Source organism: Petaurus breviceps, unplaced genomic scaffold (assembly GCF_028583685.1).
Source record: "Petaurus breviceps papuanus isolate PSGF00001 unplaced genomic scaffold, PetGlider_PUasm1.0 207, whole genome shotgun sequence".
Classification (NCBI taxonomy): domain Eukaryota; kingdom Metazoa; phylum Chordata; class Mammalia; order Diprotodontia; family Petauridae; genus Petaurus; species Petaurus breviceps.
The window spans coordinates 10733225-10752125 of record NW_027185850.1 but is presented as its reverse complement, the minus strand read 5'-3'; the positions used below and the strand labels follow the sequence as shown (position 1 = coordinate 10752125).

Sequence of the window (18901 nt, the reverse complement as noted above, 5' to 3'; positions counted from 1 at the left end):
AGGCCCTCGTATTTATATCCTCGTATTTAGATCGTATATTATCCCTCCATTTTCTGATTCCTTTTATGGGTCACCATCCCCCACTTAATAGGTAAGCTACTTGAGGACAGGGACTATCTTTCTGTCTGTACATCCCCAATGCTCAGCATGGTGCCTGACACATAGTAAATACTCAATAAATGTTTAATGAATTAACTGGAACTCAAATTTCTTGCTTCCTAGGTGAGTAAAACTGTACCGGCCGGGGAGGAGGGCCTTAATAATAATAATAATGGCCAGCATTTATATAGTGCTTTAAGATTTGCAAAATACTTTACAAATGTCATTTCATTTTATCTTCACAATAACCCTGGAGGTAGGGATTATTATCCCCATTTTACAGATGAAGAAGTTAAGTGACTTGTCCAGGGTCACATATCTGGTAAAATGTCCAAGATCTCACCTCAGGTCTTCCAAACTCCAGGTCAAGCACTCTATACCAGGTACCCACCAGCTGCCTAGACCCAGTCAGGAAACTCCCTCTGTTAAATACAGATCTGCACCTTCTCAGCAACGTAGAGGGTTAGCCAGAGCACTGAGAGGTTAAGGAACTCACCTAGGTCACACACATTCTATGTCAGACGAGGGGTTTGACCCCAAGGTCTTCTAGACTCAGAGGTCAGATCTCTACCCACTATAACACACATATATCACACTACAATATAGTCACATTATACATTTATGTATATGTGTATGTGTACATAAGCACATATATTTCCCTATATAAATACATATATGTATATAAACAAGCGGGGGGTGCAATAAATGAGAAACAAGCAAGGCTTAGTGACTAAAGCCAGGAACACCAGGGTTCAGGTCCTGCCTGGTGACCCTGGGCAAGTCATCCTTGCAGTGTCCTGGTCTAAGGACTGTAAGGTGCCAAGAACATTGAAGGAGGAAGTGTCCTCACCTGGGAGTTCCTTACCCCCATGAAATCACAGATTTAGTCTGTTCCTGCATAATATAATAAAGTCGATAAACAGGGACTAGGTGTTAGTCATTCCTCAATGCTACGGGTGGAAGGAGAGCTCCCTTGGAGTCAGCAGTGAATAGAGTGGGCAGGAACCTTAGTGCCCAGACAGTGTGTCTGGGCCTGGGACAGGGACAGCCCAACTGCATGGAAGCCTGGAACATCTGGCAGACAATATTAAGCTACTGACAAGCTGGAGGGCTGCAGAGGGGAATGAGGACATGACAAAGAATCTCGAGGAGCGTGAGCCAAGAAAACCACAGCGTGGTTACTGGCTCTGCTTGGCAGAGGAAGGAGAAGCAGCAGCTCTGGTGGCTCTTCACTCGATTTCCAGAGAACTTTGCCGAGATTCTTAACCTGAGGCCCATGAACTTGGCTTATTTTTTTTTTTAAACAACTGTATTTCCATAATTGTTTTCCTTTGTAAACCATTTTATTTTAAACATTTAAAACCTGATTCTGGGAAGGGCCCATAGGCCTGAGCAGACCATTCAAGGGGGCGAAGACCCAAGAGAGCCCAGAGCCCTGAGTCCTAGACCTTAGAGAGATGTGTTAGAGGGCTTCGAGGCTGCTCAGTCCCTCTCCCTCCCCAACTCTTACTGATCATAGATGGGTGGTGTTTGCACTGAGGCAGGGAGGGGCTGGGACATGTGTTAATGTTTAACCAGACACATCAGGACAGGAGCTTCACTCCCCAGAGACCCTTGACCCAGACTAGTTTTAGCCTTGTGAAGTAGCTAACAGCACTTGGCAGGCTCTCCCATGGAAATGAGCAGACAATTAGCCAGGTACAAGCTCATTGGGATTTCTAGGGAAAGCACCTGTGGTGAAGCGGGGGATCCTGGGAGAAGGCATGTGACCGGGCTGAAGAAATGTCGTGGGCCTACAGAAACCTTGACCACTAAGCTCCTGTGTCAGTGACCCCTTTGGCAGTCTGGGGCAACCAGTGGATCCCTTCTCAGGAAAAGGTTTTTAAATGCATAAAACCAAACACATGGGATTAGAAAGGAATATACTGGGATGTCGTTATAAAAAAAAAAAAAAAACAAGTTCAGAGTCCAGGGTAAGAACCTCTGGGTTAGGCAGATGCAGCATATTTGGAGTCAGAGGGCCGTGGTCCAGATCCCAGTTCTGGGCTTAGTACGGGGCCTAGCTCATTTGATGTTCAGCCATTTCAGCTGTATCTGACTCTCCTGACTCGATTTGGGATTTTCTTGGCAAAGATCCTGGAGTGGTTTGCCATTTCCTTCTCCAGCTCATTTTACAGATGAGGAAACTGGGAGGAAGTGACTTGCACAGGGTCACACAGCTAGTAAGGCTCTAAGGCCGGATTTGCATTGATTCTAGGCCCAGTGTTCTATCCACCGTGGTGTCCCCTACGTGCTCTGCCACACATATCCACACTGTACATATATATTCACATATATGACTGAGCTTGTAGCTTCAAAAATGTAGGGAGTGCCTGGGGAAGGAACTCCTTCTGCCAATGCAGATCTGTGCCCATTTCCTAAATTAGAGACATCTACTGAGTTCAAAGTTCAATGCTCTGAGGTATCTTCTAAGACTGGTTCTGTATCCTCTAGTCATGCTGCCAAGACACTATACAACACACCACTGTATCTGTTCCCTGACTCTCTCAAGCCCCTCCCCACAGAGTGACATTCAGATTCCTCATCTACAAAATAAGGTCCTTTCTAGTTTCAATGTTCCAATCTTACTAACTGGAGTTAGCCTGCCGAGGAGACTGAAGTGAGATGTTCTAGTTGTCCTCAAGCATCTGAAAGGCTATCATGTGGAAGAAGGATCTGGTCTGCTGTGGCTGACCCTGGAGGACAGAGGAAGGAGGGGGCTGACTTCCTAACAACGAGAGTCATCCAAATGTGGGACAGGCTGACCCCAAAGAGGTGAGAGATTCCCTCCTGTTGCAGATCTTCAAGCCAAGACTGGATGACCACCTGTACGGGACCTTGGGAATTCAGTGTAGATTGGTCTCTATGGCCTCTGAGATCTCCCAAGATTGTGTGATCCTGTGGTTGGGGTCCCATTTCAAGTACTGACGGGAAAGATGAATCATTTATTGGTTTAAGTAAGACCCTGGCATTCTGTCAATATGTTCATTCTGTGAAGTAAGCTCTGATGGGAAATACAGGGGATACATGTATGTCATTCCAAGATACCCCCATGGAGTTTGAGCCCCTTCTCTGGAAGCCAAAGCTGTCATAAGCTACAGACGTCAATTCACATTAACCAATAATTATCACCAAAGATCAGCTTGCCAAGATGGCCACATTTAAGGAATTCCTGCCAGGGTGTGCTGCCTTTGGGCTGTTGAATATCTGCTAAGAGGTACAATTAAACTGGCTCAGGGAGACTTCCCCAAAGCCTACAATTCTCTCTCCCCTCACCTCCACTTTCTAGATTCTCTCAGTTTCCCCATCTGTAAAATGTGGATAATACCAGTACCTACTTCCAAGGGCTGTTGTGAAGCTAAAACATGGAGTCTGTAAAGCAATTTCCCAATGTTAACAACCCACATAAATGTCAGCTATCATTACTAAGACAGCTAGGCAGCACAGTGGAGAGAGTATGGAACTTGGGGGTCAGGAAGTTCTGAGTTCAAATTCTGTCTCATACACTTACTGTGTGAGGCCAGTCAGGTCTCTTAGGCTCTGAGCTCTCTTAGGACAGGGACGGGTTTCTGCCCCCTTTTGTATCCCCATAGCTGGGCAGAGAGCCTGGTGCAGCAGATACTTGATAAATACTTGCTCCCCTCAGTTTGGATTTTGGAACAGGCCTCTTGGAGAATTTACTTTTGCAGTCAAGCAAGGGCTTTGTCTTGCTAAGCAAAGCCAACAAGGCCAACTGAACCAACATAATCAACTCAATTCCATAAACATTCATTCTAGAATCCCAGCATCCTAAATCTCCAACTGTAAAGGATGCCGTCTTGTCCAACCCTTCATCTTACAGGTGGGGAAACTGAGGCCTAGGGAGATGAAGCCATTGCCCAGATTCACACGGGAAGAGCCAGCCATCTTGGATCTGGAGAAGTGTCTTTAAAGGCCATCTACTCCAGCCTCCATGTTTTACAGACCAGGAAGACACAGACACAAAGCACAAAAACAATCACTGTCCTCTAGAAGCTTCCGTTCATTCGGGGAGCGTGGGGGAGGGGGCAGGGATGAGACACATATACAAAAGACAAGAAAACTCAGGGAAGGCTGGGTACAAACAACCAGGAGAATTGGGACCGGCTTCCTAGAACAGGTAGTGCCTGGGTAGAACCTAGAAGGAAAATCTGTATATCCTAAGAGATGGAAATAAAAAAGGAAGGGCATTCCAGGAATGCAGAAAGAAAGAAGAAAATGGCAAGTATTCTGTTGTGGCTGGAAGGTAGAGTTCATCAAGAACACATGGGGTGGCTAGGTGGTGCAGTGAACAGAGCACCTGCCCTGGAGTCAGGAGGACCTGAGTTCCAATCCGGCCTCAAACACTTAACATAAAACTAGCTGTGTGACCTTGGGCAAGTCACTTAACCCCAATTGCCCTACATTCCCCCTCCAAAAAGAAAAAAAAAAGAACACATGCAGTGTGTGCCTCTGGGGTCAGTGGGTCTGGGTTCAAATGCCAGCTCTGCCACTTGCTACTTCTCAGATGAGTCACTTCTCTCTGAGCCTCAGTTTCCTTACTTATGAAATGTGGGGGACAAACTCTCTGGCCTCTGAGATTCCTTCTAGCTCTGGCCTATGATCCTATAAGTAATTTAAAATAATGTTAGAAAGGTAGGCTGTGTGGGCTCTTAAATGCCAGACTAAGGACTTCACATATTATTCTATAGAAATAAGGGGCCAAGGAAGGTCATGTGGTGAGACTTAAGCCTTAGAAAGATGATAGTGGCTGCTGGCTAGAAGATGAGGGAATGTTTATCTACTTAAGAGAATGAGTTTTCTAAGCACTTTAGAAATCTTCACGTGTAGGTAAAGAGTATCCTTCCTGTAGAAGCCAGCCTTTTTTTAGCTTGGTGTTTTGATTGCATAATTACAAGTCATTCCTATTAACTCATTAAAATGAGACCTCTACCAGGCAGCTTATGAAATTGGCCTAGCTCCCAGCATTCTGTATACTTGGAAGTAAGAAGCTGTATAACCAGAGAACCTTACCATTGGAGAGGACTTTGGAAAGAACAGAAAGAAACACACATTCATATAGTACCTACCACATTCAGGGCAAGGTGCTAAGCGCTAGGGGTACAAAGAAGGGTAAAGACGATTCCTGCTCTGCAGGAGTTCACAGTCTAACAGGGAAGGAAACAGAGAGGCAGATATCAACAAAGAAAAGAATGATGGGCAAAGTAGATGGCCCGGTCATGTCATGATAGCACCAGATATCACCCCCTGCGCAGCCCACATAAACTTCACTGGCATCTTCACACTGCCAAAGAGAAGTAAGAAATGCCTTCCAGCATGTAGAGCGGATCTCCTGTGGTCTGTTTATGGGAAGACAGTGGTGAGTCCATACTGTAGATCAGCACGAATGACCAGTGATCTCCATTGTTAGACAGAATATCACATGGATGAGATCACAGATAAAAATATTCAAACCCTGATAAAATGGAAGGATGCCTATACCCTCTATGGTTTCCACAGTGTGCTGATTGTCTTTAGTTATAGATTTACATAGAACAGATGTTTGGTGTTAGCATTTGCAAACAAAAAACTAGGTAAGGAGCAAGGGAGAGTTGGTTGTGCAAAAGGGGTTTGTTTTTTCAAGTTCACTTGTTAGGAACTTTAGAGATCATCTCAATCAGCCTCTGCGCTTTACTATTTTAAACAATCATTTTCATTATAAACATAAAATAGTCTCAACAAAGATAAACAGCACAGAGTAAAGATTGTGGTTGTGTGTGTGGTTTATCCTTCATTTCTGAAGAGGACTGTGACATCAGGGAGATGAGGACATGACTTGCAATGAATTGGATTTGAGTGAGGGAGGGCTGTGCAAAGTCACCAGCCTCACTTTCTCCTCCAGAGCCATCTGGGTCCAGTGTCCAGATGTCAATCAGGATGACTGGAAATGGCCCAGGATAAAGTGGGAGACCTTGGCCTTTTTAAACTAAGGTCTTTCTGAGTTCTCACTTTGAACCCATTTAGTGAATAGACTTATTCAGCACAGTGTAAAGAACGCTGTCTCTGGAGTCAGAGAACCCAAGCTCAAATCCTACTCTGACATTTGCTACCAGTGTGACCTTGGGCAGGTCACTTACTTTCCCTTGGCCTCAGTTTCCTGACCTGTAAAATAAGGGGGTTGGGCTAGGTGACCTCTGAAGTCCCTCTTAGCTTTAGACATAGGATTCTATCATCTGAAATATAAGCCACACTACAGCCCTTTAACCAGAACTGTTTACAGTAAAAATAAGTCAAATGATGGTACTCTCCTCTTTTTGTCTCTTTGCACTTCCCCCATCCCTGTCACTACAGGTTACAAGAGGTAGAGGTGGAAAGGTCTTTGGAGAACTCAATTCATAGAGGGGGAAGCTGGTAAGGGATCTGACAATGTTTAACCTAGAAAAGGAAAGATGAGGGGAGGCTAGGTGGCGCAGTGAGGTGCCCGCCCCAGAGTTGGGAGGACCGAGGATTGGTTCTGGCCTCAGATACTTAACACCCACACAAAATAACTGGCTGTGTAACCTTGGGCAAGTTACTTAACCCCAATTGCTTAAAAAAAAAAAAGGGAAGATGAGGTACATGGGGAGGTAGGGTTCTTCAAACATCTGAAAGGTTCAGAGGCAGAGCCAAGACGGCAGAGTAAAGGAAAATATCTGAAGGGTTCTTATGGGAATGAGAGCCTGGCCATTATTCCTGGCCCTGGAAGGAAGAACTCAAAGCAATGAGTGGAAGGTTCTAAGAGGCAGAGTTCAGATCAAGTCTGAATAGGCCACCTCCATGAGGGGAGGGCTTCACCTCACTGGGGGTCCTCAATTAACATTTATTAAGAACCTACTATGTGCCAGGCACTGTGGATGTCCATTTCTGGGCATGGTATAATTAAGATTCAACTCATGGTCATGGGCTGGACTAGACTTCCAGAGATCTGGGACCTCCAACAGCTAAGATCTGATGATTTTACAAACCACACTCTTGCCTTGAAAACAGGTGCTCTGATAGAAGAAGAAGGCCCCAAAGTCCCCAAGTGCCCTGCCCATTTCTCACACCTGCCAGGCTGGGGAGGAACAGACCTGCCCAGAAGATGGAGCTCAGGGACTTTTCCTGTGGGTCTCGTAGACACTGACTACAAGCAACACTTCAGCCCTGACCTCACAGCTGCAGGATTTGCAGAACATGGTCTTCAAGGGGAGCTGGATGGCCAGCTTGACATTTCTTTCTAGGGTCAAGAATAATAAAGGGAAAATTCCCAGAAACCCTGAGTGAGCACCAGCCATGTGTCTAGCACCATGCCAAGGCTCAATTTATTTCTTCTCCCCCTCACCCCCCACCATCATAACTCAATGAGAAGGCAGCATGGGGGCATTAAACTAAGATCTAGGAAGTCCGGGTTCAAGTGTGACCTTGAACAATTCACTTCACATCTCTGAGCCTCAGTTTCTCCAACTGTCAAAATGATGGTATTGGTCTAAAAGACCTCTGAAGATGACAGTGATGATCCACACATCATTAGATTTAGTGCTAGGTCTGGTTGGAGTCTCCTCTGCCTGTTACTAATGGTGTGACCACAGTCAAGGCACTGAAAGGTTAAGCTTTATTTCTCTTACTTGCGCAATGGAGATAATAATAGCTATCCCATGTATTTCACAGGACTGCTACAGCACAGGCTCTTTGTGAAGCACTCTTAAAGTGCTTCAGAAGTAGTAGTTTTGATGATTCTATCCTGGGAGCAACAGCAATCTGCAGGGAAGTGGAATAAACCCTCGTGATCATTACTTACAAATATTCTAAGGAGCCACCATTTTCTCATTGCAGCGGAATCCCAGTGTGGGAACTCCCTCCACCCAGACAGATCGCCACTCAATCTGTGATCTAGTAGACATGTCTTAGGGAGTTGTCAGAGGCCTAAGAGGCTGTGACTTTCCAAGGGTTACCCAGTTAATAAGTACCAGAGGATGGGACTTTAGTCTTTTTAAAAAAATACATATGTATAAATTTTTAAACCTTTATTAATGCCTTATCTTTTTACAATACAAACATTTCCAGGTTCCCCCACCCAAAGAGAGCTTTCTTGTAACACAATGAAGCAAAAGTGACTTCATCTGAAAATGCAAAGTGTGTGCAATATTACACACCTGTGGCCCCTTTCCCAACTCTCTATTTTTTAAAACCTTGTTAATTTTTTAAAATTGCCTTTTCCTCCTTTCCACCCCTCATGGGAGAAAAGAGAAAGGAAAAACAAATTCCTTGTAATAGATGGGCACTGTTGAGCAAAATCGATGCCCTCATTGACTAGGTGTCACCTTTGACATGTTAGGAAGGATGAATTTCTGATTGGCAGAGATCATGGGGTCAGAGATCTGGAGCAGGAAGGAAGCTTCCATCAAATACAGCACCTTCATCTTACAAATGATGAAACTGAGGCTCAAAGACTAAATGAGATGCCCAATGGTGGTAAACGACAGAGTAAGAATTTTGACTCAGTCCTTAGTTTCTGAACTCAGGATAGTCTCTGTGAGGTAGGGATTGACTGGAGCCTTAAGCGATGAGTGACCCTATTGGGCAAGACAACGGGGACAAGGGGTGGGACAGCAGCTCTACAGAGCTCAGGGTCTAGGTGACTAATCTGTCTTTTGAGGGAGGTGCTGGTCTTTACATAAGAGTATGCAGCCAGAGGAAGGAGATCAGGATTCAATCTGGAGAAAAAACAAAACCCTACCTACCCCTTTATCCTCCTGCATACACGCGAGCCCATCCACACTAGCCCATCCACACTAGCCAGGGGAGAGGGGAACACATGTAAATCAAAGAAAAAAATGGAGCCAAAAAAGGAAGACGCCCCCAGTCAGAGAGTAAGGAACAAGAAATAAAGCTGCTGCCCTGAGAAGCAGACATTTCCTGGTGGAGTCCAGGACAAAAAAACCAACAAAGGAGTCTGGCTGATACCAGTTAAAAGCCACATGCTGCAGGGGAGGCAGTTTGGTCTAGTAGGAAGGGCAGTGAACCAGGAGTCAACAGACCTGGGGCCTAGAACTAGACTGGACTCTGCCACTAACTCAGTGTGGGCACTTAGGGAAGTTCAGCAAACATTTCTCAAGTGCTCACTCTGCAAGGGAAAAGAAAACCAATGGCTAACACTGATAGAGGCTTTAAGGTATGTACAAAGTTCTTTACACATATTATCTCACTGAAGAAAACCCTGTGAAGAAAGAGTTATTATTAAACCCATTTTACAGATGAGAAAACTGAGTGACAGAGGCTGAGGGATCTGCCCAGGATCACACATGTAGTAAGGGGCCAAGTTGAGATCTGACATGACATCACAGTACAAAAAAAATGACTTCAAGGAAAGTGCTGGGGGACAGGGAGGGTGGTGGCACCATCAGCTGAAGGAGGAGACTTAGGGGGAAAAACCACTTTTGAGGGGGAGAGAAAAAGCCTTGTGGGGCAGCAGAAAGTGCTGGATTTGGAGACAGAATCTGGGTGAGAATCCTATGTCTGCTACTTCTAACCCCATAGAACAATGTGATTTCTAGCTGTATTGCTTAAGTATTCAAGTGCCGGGCGCTATTTGGTGTATCCGTGTACAATGAATAGATGTACAAAGAATGTTACTGTTGTTTAGTCATTTTCAGTCATAACGGAATCTTCCTGACCTATTTGTTTTGTTGTTGCTGCTGTCTTTTTTTTTTTTAAGCAAAAAATACTAGAATAGTTTGCCATTTAACAAACAGGGTGAAGTGACTTGCTCAGGGCCACACAGCTAGGAAGTTTCTGAGGCTGGATTTGAACTCAGGTCTTCCTAACTCCAGGAGTTGGGTTCTACCCATTGCACCACCTTGCTGCCCCAACAAAAGTCAGCAAGAGAGAGAGCACTGGCAGTTCAGGGAGTAGAAAATATTTCTTTTAGAAGATGGTAAATGAACTTCCCTTCTATAGCTAAACTTCCACAGCTTTTGCTACAGAAATATTAATTCTAACTAATTAAATTAATTTTTCAAATCTCTAGGCCTGCAGATTATGGGGGGGGGAGGGCACTAAATTTTGTCTGTCACTTCTTACCTATGTGAATTTGGGCAAACCACTTCACCACAAGAAAGACCTCAGTTTCCCTATATGTAAAAAGAGGAATTTAAGTCAGATAGACTCTGGAGAACTTCTAATTTGAGATCTGTTCTCTGTTTCAAAGGAGATTTTGATGACAAGGGTTGAGAGTGTGGTGATACTGGAAATGGCCAGGTAAATATTTGTAAAGTCAATTGGGGATGGCATCTGCATGTACTCCATGATGCAGGCTAGAGTTACAAGACTGATATCCACTTGGTGTTTGGGAATCCTTCTCAAGAACAAGCTTTGGCAAATCCTACCAAGCTGGAAGGGCTTCAGACATCAGCCCAGTGAGTGACCATGTGTATGTCTCTGGTTAGGAACAGCCTCACTGTGGTCTGGAAGCCTCATTACCAGGAAGTTACCCACTAACTGTTACATTTTTGTAGCCAGGACTTATGAATGCTGCCTCCTGAGACAGAGATGGAGGTGAGGGGCATTCTCTCTCTCTCTCTCTCTCTGTCTCTGTCTCTCTGTGCATGTGTGTGTTACATTCCCAACAATTAAATATTTTCATTTTCACAGGAGCCCTTTGAGGTAAAGTAAAGCATTATTAGCACCACTTTACAGATGAGATAATTTAGTCCTGGAGAAGGGAGGTGACTTGCTCAAGGTATCAAAGCTAGTAAGTCACACCAAGATGGAGCACTTAAAGGAACAGAATTTAAATGTCTCAGGGATCCAGGCAACTCACAGCACCCTCTATTCTTAGAGAAGCTGCTGATGTGCATTGCTCAAGGGAGTTTTTCATTGAGGAACCCTCCAGGGATGAAATCACAAGTCTGATTATAAAGAATGGATGGATGGATGGATGGATGGATGGATGGATGGATGGATGAATAGATGATGGACAGACGCATGGATGGGTAGATGAGTGGATGGATAGGTGGATAAGTGAATAACTGGGTAGATGGCTGTATAGATGTATAGGTGGATAGATGGACAGATAGATGGATGTATAGATAGATGAATAGATAGATAAATGGATGGATGGATGGATAAGTGGATAAGTGGGTAGATGGCTGGATAGATGTATAGGTAGATAGATGGACAGATAGATGGATAGATAGATGAATAGATAGGTAAATAGATAGATAAATAAATGGATATGTGGATGGATGGATGGATGCATGCATGGATGGATGGATGGATGGATGGATGGATGGATGGATGGATGGGCAGACAGACAGAAAGATCTTCACAATTACAAAGAACTTTGTAGCCATTACCTAATTTGATTCTCACAACCATCATGTTAGGTAGATTGAGCAGGTGTATTATTACTATTTCATTTTTATTTTCAGTTGCAAATTCTCTCCTTCCCCCACCACTGCCCCACCCACTGAGAGGGGAAGAAATGATACCCATTATACATATGAAGTCACACAAAACATAATTCCACGTTAGCAATGTTCAGGGGTGGAGACAATAGAAATAAAGAAAGGGGAGGATATGCTTCAGTCTGTACTCTGAGTCCATCACTTCTCTCTCTGGACATGGAAAGAGATAGCATTTTACATCACGGATCCTTTGGAATTGTCTTGGATCATTGTCTTCATCAGAGTCACTAAGTCTTTCACAGTTGGTTATCTTTGCAATATTGCTGTTACTGTGTAGATTGTTTTCCTGGTTCTGCTCACTTTATTATTCCCATTTTAAAAGTCAGGGAACTAAGGCTCAAAGGTTAAGGGTCCTGCCCCTAGCTACAAAAAGTGAGAAAGCAGAATTTGAACAAAGATCTTGACTCTAAATCCAGTATGATCTGCCCAGACTGCCACTATGACCCTCTTTGCAGTGGGCAAATATTTAAACCTGGAAGGAATCACAGAACTCATCTACGACCAAATGAGATGCTATTTGTGAAAGTTCTTAGTATAGTCCTGTCCCATACAAGGCACTATATAAATGCTCATTCCCTTTCCTTCTCTTCCCCATTCAATCTCCTCATTTCAAGGAGAACTAAGTCAATATCTGAATCCACACCTCTGACTTCAAGCCCAATCCTCAATTTTCCATTTTACTGAGGAGAAAACAAATGTCAAGAAGCTTGTAGATTTGCTTGGGATCACATATATGAGTGTCCAAGAGTAGTAAATCAAAGCCTCCTGGCTCTCAAAATCAATCATTTTCCTAGTGTCATGCACTGCCATTCAATGATGACAGAAAGGTTTATTTCTCAGTATTTTCACTTGAGCTTTGCTCTAGGAATGAAGGATTGTACAATCTCTAGAATGATATTAGATCTGGGCAGGCTACAGTTGACAAAGCAAATATCAGGGTGATAGACTGGGAGCTAGAAAGGCCCTCGTCTAGGCCCTCATTGTACAGAAGGAAAACTGAGGCCTCTAGAGGGAATTGATCTGTCTAGGTCATCCTGGTAGTAAGTGAGGTTATAAAAGGAGAATCCAGAAGCCACATTTCTGAAAGACCTTGATAAGTTGGAAATCAACCAGAGGGGGTCAGTCAGGACAGAGAAGGGCCCAGAAATCACACCGTATTTGGACAGGTTAAAGAAAATGGAGGGGCGGCCAGGTAGCACAGCAAGTAAGAGCACCGGCTCCAGTGTTGAGAAGACCTGGAGATCGAATCCCGGGCTCAGACACTCAGCACCACACCCAGAAATAACTGGCTATGTAACCTTGATGAGCAAGTTACTTAACCCCGATTGCTAAAAAAAAGAAAAAAAAAAAGAAAAAAAAGAAAATGGAAATGTTTAACCTGGAGAAGGAAGTGGGGAAGGGGAGAGACAGGATTATTGTCTTCAAGCATGGGAAGAGCCATTGGGTTAATTCTGTTTGGCCCCCTGTGGGAAGCAGCCAACAGGTCGATTTGGGTTTGACACCAGGAAAATTTCCTAAGGCTGAGATCTGTCCCCAAGTGGACAAAGTTGCCCTGAGAGCAGTGGATTCCTCTTCCTTAAGGTCTGCAAGCCTAGGCTGGGTGAGTGTGTGCTGGAAATGCTGTTGGGAAGATTCTTGGACTCTGATCCACTCTCCAAAGGACCAAAGTGTTCTGCTGTCTTTTGTGGCTGAGGTCAATGAAGCTTATTTTGGAATGAAGATAAACAATAGCCCTATAGGTTAGAGAATGATGCTGAGAGTGTCAGAGGACCTGGCTTTCTCGTCCCATCTCTGCCAGTAATGCGTTGCCTGAAAATTATCTCAAAGGTACTTCAGAGTTCCGCAATTCTATGAAATCCTATGACTAATTGAGTCACTGAGTCAGACAGAAATCTATTCAGCCGCATGTAGGTAATAAATGATAGATACTGTCTCAATTTCAGGGCCTTTTAAACTAAGTTTCAACCCTAAGAGCTTTTTTAAAGACCAGCATGTAAAGATCTCTAAGGAGTTAAATACATCCAATGACTCTTAACCTAGAAATCACAGGAGCCAACAAACATGATAAAGCAAAGTAAAATCTCTGCTGTTCAATTCGATCCTTCTGTTCCCCATATAAGTAGCAGCCCATAAATGGGTGTGACTCACAGGTTTGTAATGCAGTAAGATGTCACTTTGTTATCTCATAGAGTGCCAGTAATCCAAATTATATTGTTGCAAAACCATTTAATAGTTGTAGCATGTGTAGTTGGCAACTTTCCTAGTTGGCTGGAAACTAGAAATAGAGCTTAAGAAAACTGGCAAGGAAGGACTTCTGTGTCCCCAGATATGGGCCAGATCCACCTCCGAGGGTGGGCACCTTGTATCCCATGAGGCATCTCATCTCTCCCTTCCGTGGTCCATAAGAACAGTACTTTAAAAGTTCTGAAAGTGTTTCATAGACATTATCTATCAACTGAGCCCTACCTCATCGCTTTAAGGCAGATGCTGTTATTATCCCCAATTTGCACTGCAGCTCAGATGGGCCCAGGGTCACACAGCCAGTAAGTGTTAAAAGATGAAATTTGAACACGTCTTCCTGTCTCTACCATGTGGTCATTTATTAAGCATGTATTAAACATCTACTGTGCGCTAGGCCCTATGGCTATATAAAGTCAGAGAAACAACCAATTTTGCCTTGAGTTATGGGCATAGCTCAATAAGGGAGCATCACTCTTACAAATGGCCTTGGAGGGAGGCTCTTTTAGCTGATGTTACCCCATTCAAGACTGGAGTCCAAAGGGCCACAAAGCTAGAAGGTGTCAGAATGCAGAGCCTCCCTTCTGCAGACCCTACACCCCCAACACTGCACCAGCCAGTCAAGAAACATTTATTAAGCACCTACTATGTGCCAGGCACCACACTGCATGTATATGACAGTTACAAATTAACGCATTAGTTAAATGCCTAAGCCGGGTGTCACCATATGCCCATAAGAGAAAAGCTTCTGTGCTGTAATCACAGAAGCCCAGTGGGAAGAGACCCCGAGACCAGTTAGTCCCAATCAAACCTGACCCAGAGGCCCATCTACATCATCCCCAATGGCTAGTCACTGGGCTTTGTTTAAGGGTTTCCAGTGGCAGAGCACCCAGTGCCTTACAGGGCAGGCGTTCTACTGTGGGCAGTTAGAGCTGTTTCTAAATATTGAGTCCAGATCCACCTCTTTGCAAGTCATTTCCTTTGCTGCCTCTCTGTAGCCAACCAATCAGTCCACAAGACAACCCTTCGTACATTTGAAGGCCAAGATTATGTTCTTCCTCCGGACATATGGCATAGTCCCCTGAAGATCTTACCCTACGTGATGGAGGACATGGGAAGACAATTGGCTTATAAGAAACGCTTTCCATTTCGTTTCTTAGAATCAAACACTTCCAAATTTGGAAAGGCCCTCAGAGGACATCTAACTTGGGTCTAGCCCTTTTGGGACCTCAGCTTTCCTGTGTGCCCCATGCTTGACATCAATCACTTGGCATGCATTTATTAACCTAGGCACCTTGCTAGGCACTGGGGAAGTCGCTGGTCCTCACGGAATTTCAGTGAGAGGCTGCATCTTCTTTAAATACACACTCTCATTGAAAACACTGATTTCCTATTTTCTCATCCCAGATGCCTCCCACCCTTCTTCCACCCGCCCCACCCCCCACGAGTCTTTTCTCTAGCCCAGTCACCACTGTCACCAAAGAGCTATTTGGGGATTCTCCACCTGCCGCTCTCTACGTTCTTGGCCTTTGCTGCTCCCCTCAACCCTCCCACCCAAAGCACAAGCTTTGCTAAGGACAACAGGCAGGGGAAGGGGGGGGAGGGGAGAGGGAGAGATTCTCAGGCCATGTCACCTTTCCATTGCAGCACCCCCTTGTGTATACAAAGACCCTCTACAACCATAGGTTTTGAAGAAGAAAAGCTAGTTGGAAAAATCTCATTTAAGAGAAAGCTGTTTCCCTTCCTTAAAAGTTAAAGTCTGGTGCCAGCACCTCCAGGAAGTCATTCCAGAACTTCCACCCACAGCAGCATGGCATACTGGACAAAGCTCTCCAGGAAGTCAGTATGACCTGGGTTCAAGGCCTACCTCTGACACATTCCAGCCTATGTAAGTTATCAAGTCACTTCTTCTCTCAGGATTCGAGGTAATTCTAATCCAGTCCGATAAACATTTATTAAATGCCAGGCCAGGCACTAGGCTAAGCACTGGGGATGCAGATGTTCTTTTAATAAAAAGAAAGCACCTGTCCTCAATGAGCTTACAACCTAAAGGGGACACCTTTACACAAAAGGAGGTAGGAAAGGGGGCAGAAGGTGTGACACTAGGGAATACCCTGCACTGGCCACGTTGTCCCATGGAGATAAAATCAAACAGGGCAGCAGAGACACAGTGGAGTGATCTGAGAGTTCAGCTTTTGCCCTCTATAAAGGAAGGCATTGGGAGGAGTTTGGTCCCCTACCCTCCAGCCTCCAAACAGGGGAGAGGAGGCTGAAAGAGTGGAGTCAATCAAGGCTTAAATTAGCAGAGTGGTGGTGAGTTTAAAACCAACGAGGTTAGCCTAGGAAGGGCATCTTATTCCTGTGGAGATGAAACCAGGAAGGGCATACATCAGATGCAAGGAGGACACTCTAAGACTATAAGTTATAGAAGAGGTTCCACCCTGCCCTGGTAGAGGGACTTTCCTCACATGAGAGCTTCCTCTACCAAGAAAACCATAGGTTTAGGTCCAATCTCTAACTCTTTGATTTATGTCTCCACATAAATTCTCTCTCCCATTAGAAGGCAGGCTACCTGAGGGCAGGAACTTTTTTGGTCTTTCTTTGAATCGCCAATACTTATAGCACATAATAATTGTTCAATAATTCATTGTTGGTCTACAATTCTGCTCCCTTCTTGAATTCTCTTGTATTTTCATATAAGTTTGCTTAGTGTGTTCCTGTCCTCCCCCTTCCACCTCCTTGAGAACTTATGTCCATCCAGCACCCAGACTGCCTCTGCTTTTCATTGTAGAACTAGCCTCTAGAAGGGGCACTTTGTGCCTTACTAATCCCTTCCTAAGTCAGTTAAGCAGAGAAAATTTATTCTGCTCTCCATCCATCAGGTTTTAAGGGGCAAAATCCACTATTCATTTACTCACTGGTGTTTACAGGAAGCAATAGTCAGACTCGGGGAATTTCCAGTATAAGTCAAAACATCAATATTATTCAAAATTACTTTATCACAGCAGCTTTCACATACATCACCAGAATTAGAAATCATCCTATTCTAGCACCCCCAAAATTCAATATTTGGAATTCCCCCCCTTCCACCATCCCAAATGTTTAGATTTGTGTTTGTGAAATGTTTACATTTCAAAGTGACAAAACTGGGAGGGAAGACTACAGATTGACCTCAATTTAAATATAATCATTCTGGGATTGCAAATCTACTCGTGTGCTTATGTTTCATCATGGTTGGGAGGCAACCTATGACTCTCAAAGGCTCTGTCAGCAGAACACAGCCCTGGTGAGTCCTAACAAGAAGGAAAGGCTTCAGAGTATGGGCTGACAATGAACTGACTGCTTCTCATATACAGTCATGGGCTCATAGGAACATAGCATTGAGGACAGGAAGGGACCTTGGAGATGATCTCATCTAACTTCCTCTACTCACAGTTGAGGAGGTTAAGCAACTTCAACATCAAACAGGTAAGTAAATAGCAACATTAGAGATACAAATAGAAAAGAAAGATCCTCTAGGTATTCAAGGGGCTCATCTCTTAATTGGAGTAAGCAATCACCATCACCATCACCACCACCACCACCATTACCATCACCACCATCATCATCACCACCATGACCATGACCATCACCACCACCACCACCATAATCAATATCACTATCACCATCACCACCACCACCATCACCACCACTACCACCATCACCACCACAATGACCATCACCACCATCACCACTATCATCACCATTATCAAAGCTGATATTTATACAATACTTGAAGGGTTAGAAATCACTATAATTGATCCTCACAATGTCTCTGTGAAGTATGGGCTATTATTTCCATTCTTGCTGATGAGAAAACTAAGGCAAACAGGGGTAAGTCACTTTCCCAGGGTCACACAGCTAGTGGAAGTGCCTGAGATTGGATCTGAACTCAGCTCTTCCTTACTCCAGACCCAGGATCCTATCAACTGTGCTACCTAGTTGCCCTTAAAGTTGTAGACAAATATAAATTTGATCCAATTTGACAAATTCTTATCAAGCAACTACTATATGCAAGGAATTAGGATGGGGGTGAGGGCCCTGAGATTACAAAATTTGTAAATGAGACATTTCTTACCCTCCAAGAGCTTACACTTTGTGGGCAGAGAGGACAAAGGACCAGACAACTTTAGTGCATGGTTTGGGGGGGAAGGGAACTCAAGTTCATGTTTCCAGCCTATAAATCAGGGAAAACCCGGTGAAGGCCTGCATTTGGGCTGAGGCTTCAAAAAGAAGCTGACTGGAAGCAAACAGATCGAAAGGTCAGTTTGCATGGCAAACTTCAAATGTCTGGATTCTTATCTTCCAATCAGTGTCCATCAGTACTCTCCTCTTTTGCCAGGCACTGTGCTAAGTACCGGCTATGTCCTTAGAATTGGGTACTTGGAAATGTCCCTCTAATGTCACCCTGTGCATTGCACTCCTCTTTCTGCCACCTTTTACCCACATTGCTTTTTAAAAAGTCACTTTTTAAACTCTTAAGCAAGTTGGCCTTAACTTACTCCAGTGACAGTTGCCAAAACCATTGCTACATGGGACTTAGGAGGCCACTGCTAGGGAATTAACAGCAGGAAGATTGAAATCAGATCAAAACAGGGTCCTCCCAATGTCTCTCCCTTCTCTCCTGCCCTGGAGAAGCTCAGATGTAAAAATGAGAATTATTTTGTAGACCGGCCCATGGGGCAGCTAGATGGTACAGTGAATAGAGTGCCAAGCCTACAGTCAGGAAGACTCATCTTCCTAAATTCAAATCTGGTCTCAGATACTTGCTAACTGTGTGACAGGCAAATCATTTAACCCTGTTTGCCTCAGTTTCCTCATCTGTAAAATGAGTTAGAGAAGGAAATGGCAAACCACTCCAGTATCTCTGCCAAGAAAACCCCAAATGGAGTCACCGAGAGTCAGACAACAAGAAGACTGGCTCCTAGTATTAGGAAACTCCCTCTACCAGCAGCGGTCAACACCTTGGGTGCACTTCAGTCATCTTAGAGAGTTACCCAGAGCAC

At 44.3% G+C, this 18901-nt stretch overlaps 1 protein-coding gene across 4 annotated transcripts in view; it reads right to left on the bottom strand.

Moving 5' to 3' along the window:
- The window catches only part of LOC138164896 (tyrosine-protein kinase JAK1-like), a 122644-nt gene that overhangs the window by 65049 nt on the left and 38694 nt on the right, over positions 1 to 18901 (bottom strand). The window lies entirely within an intron of this gene.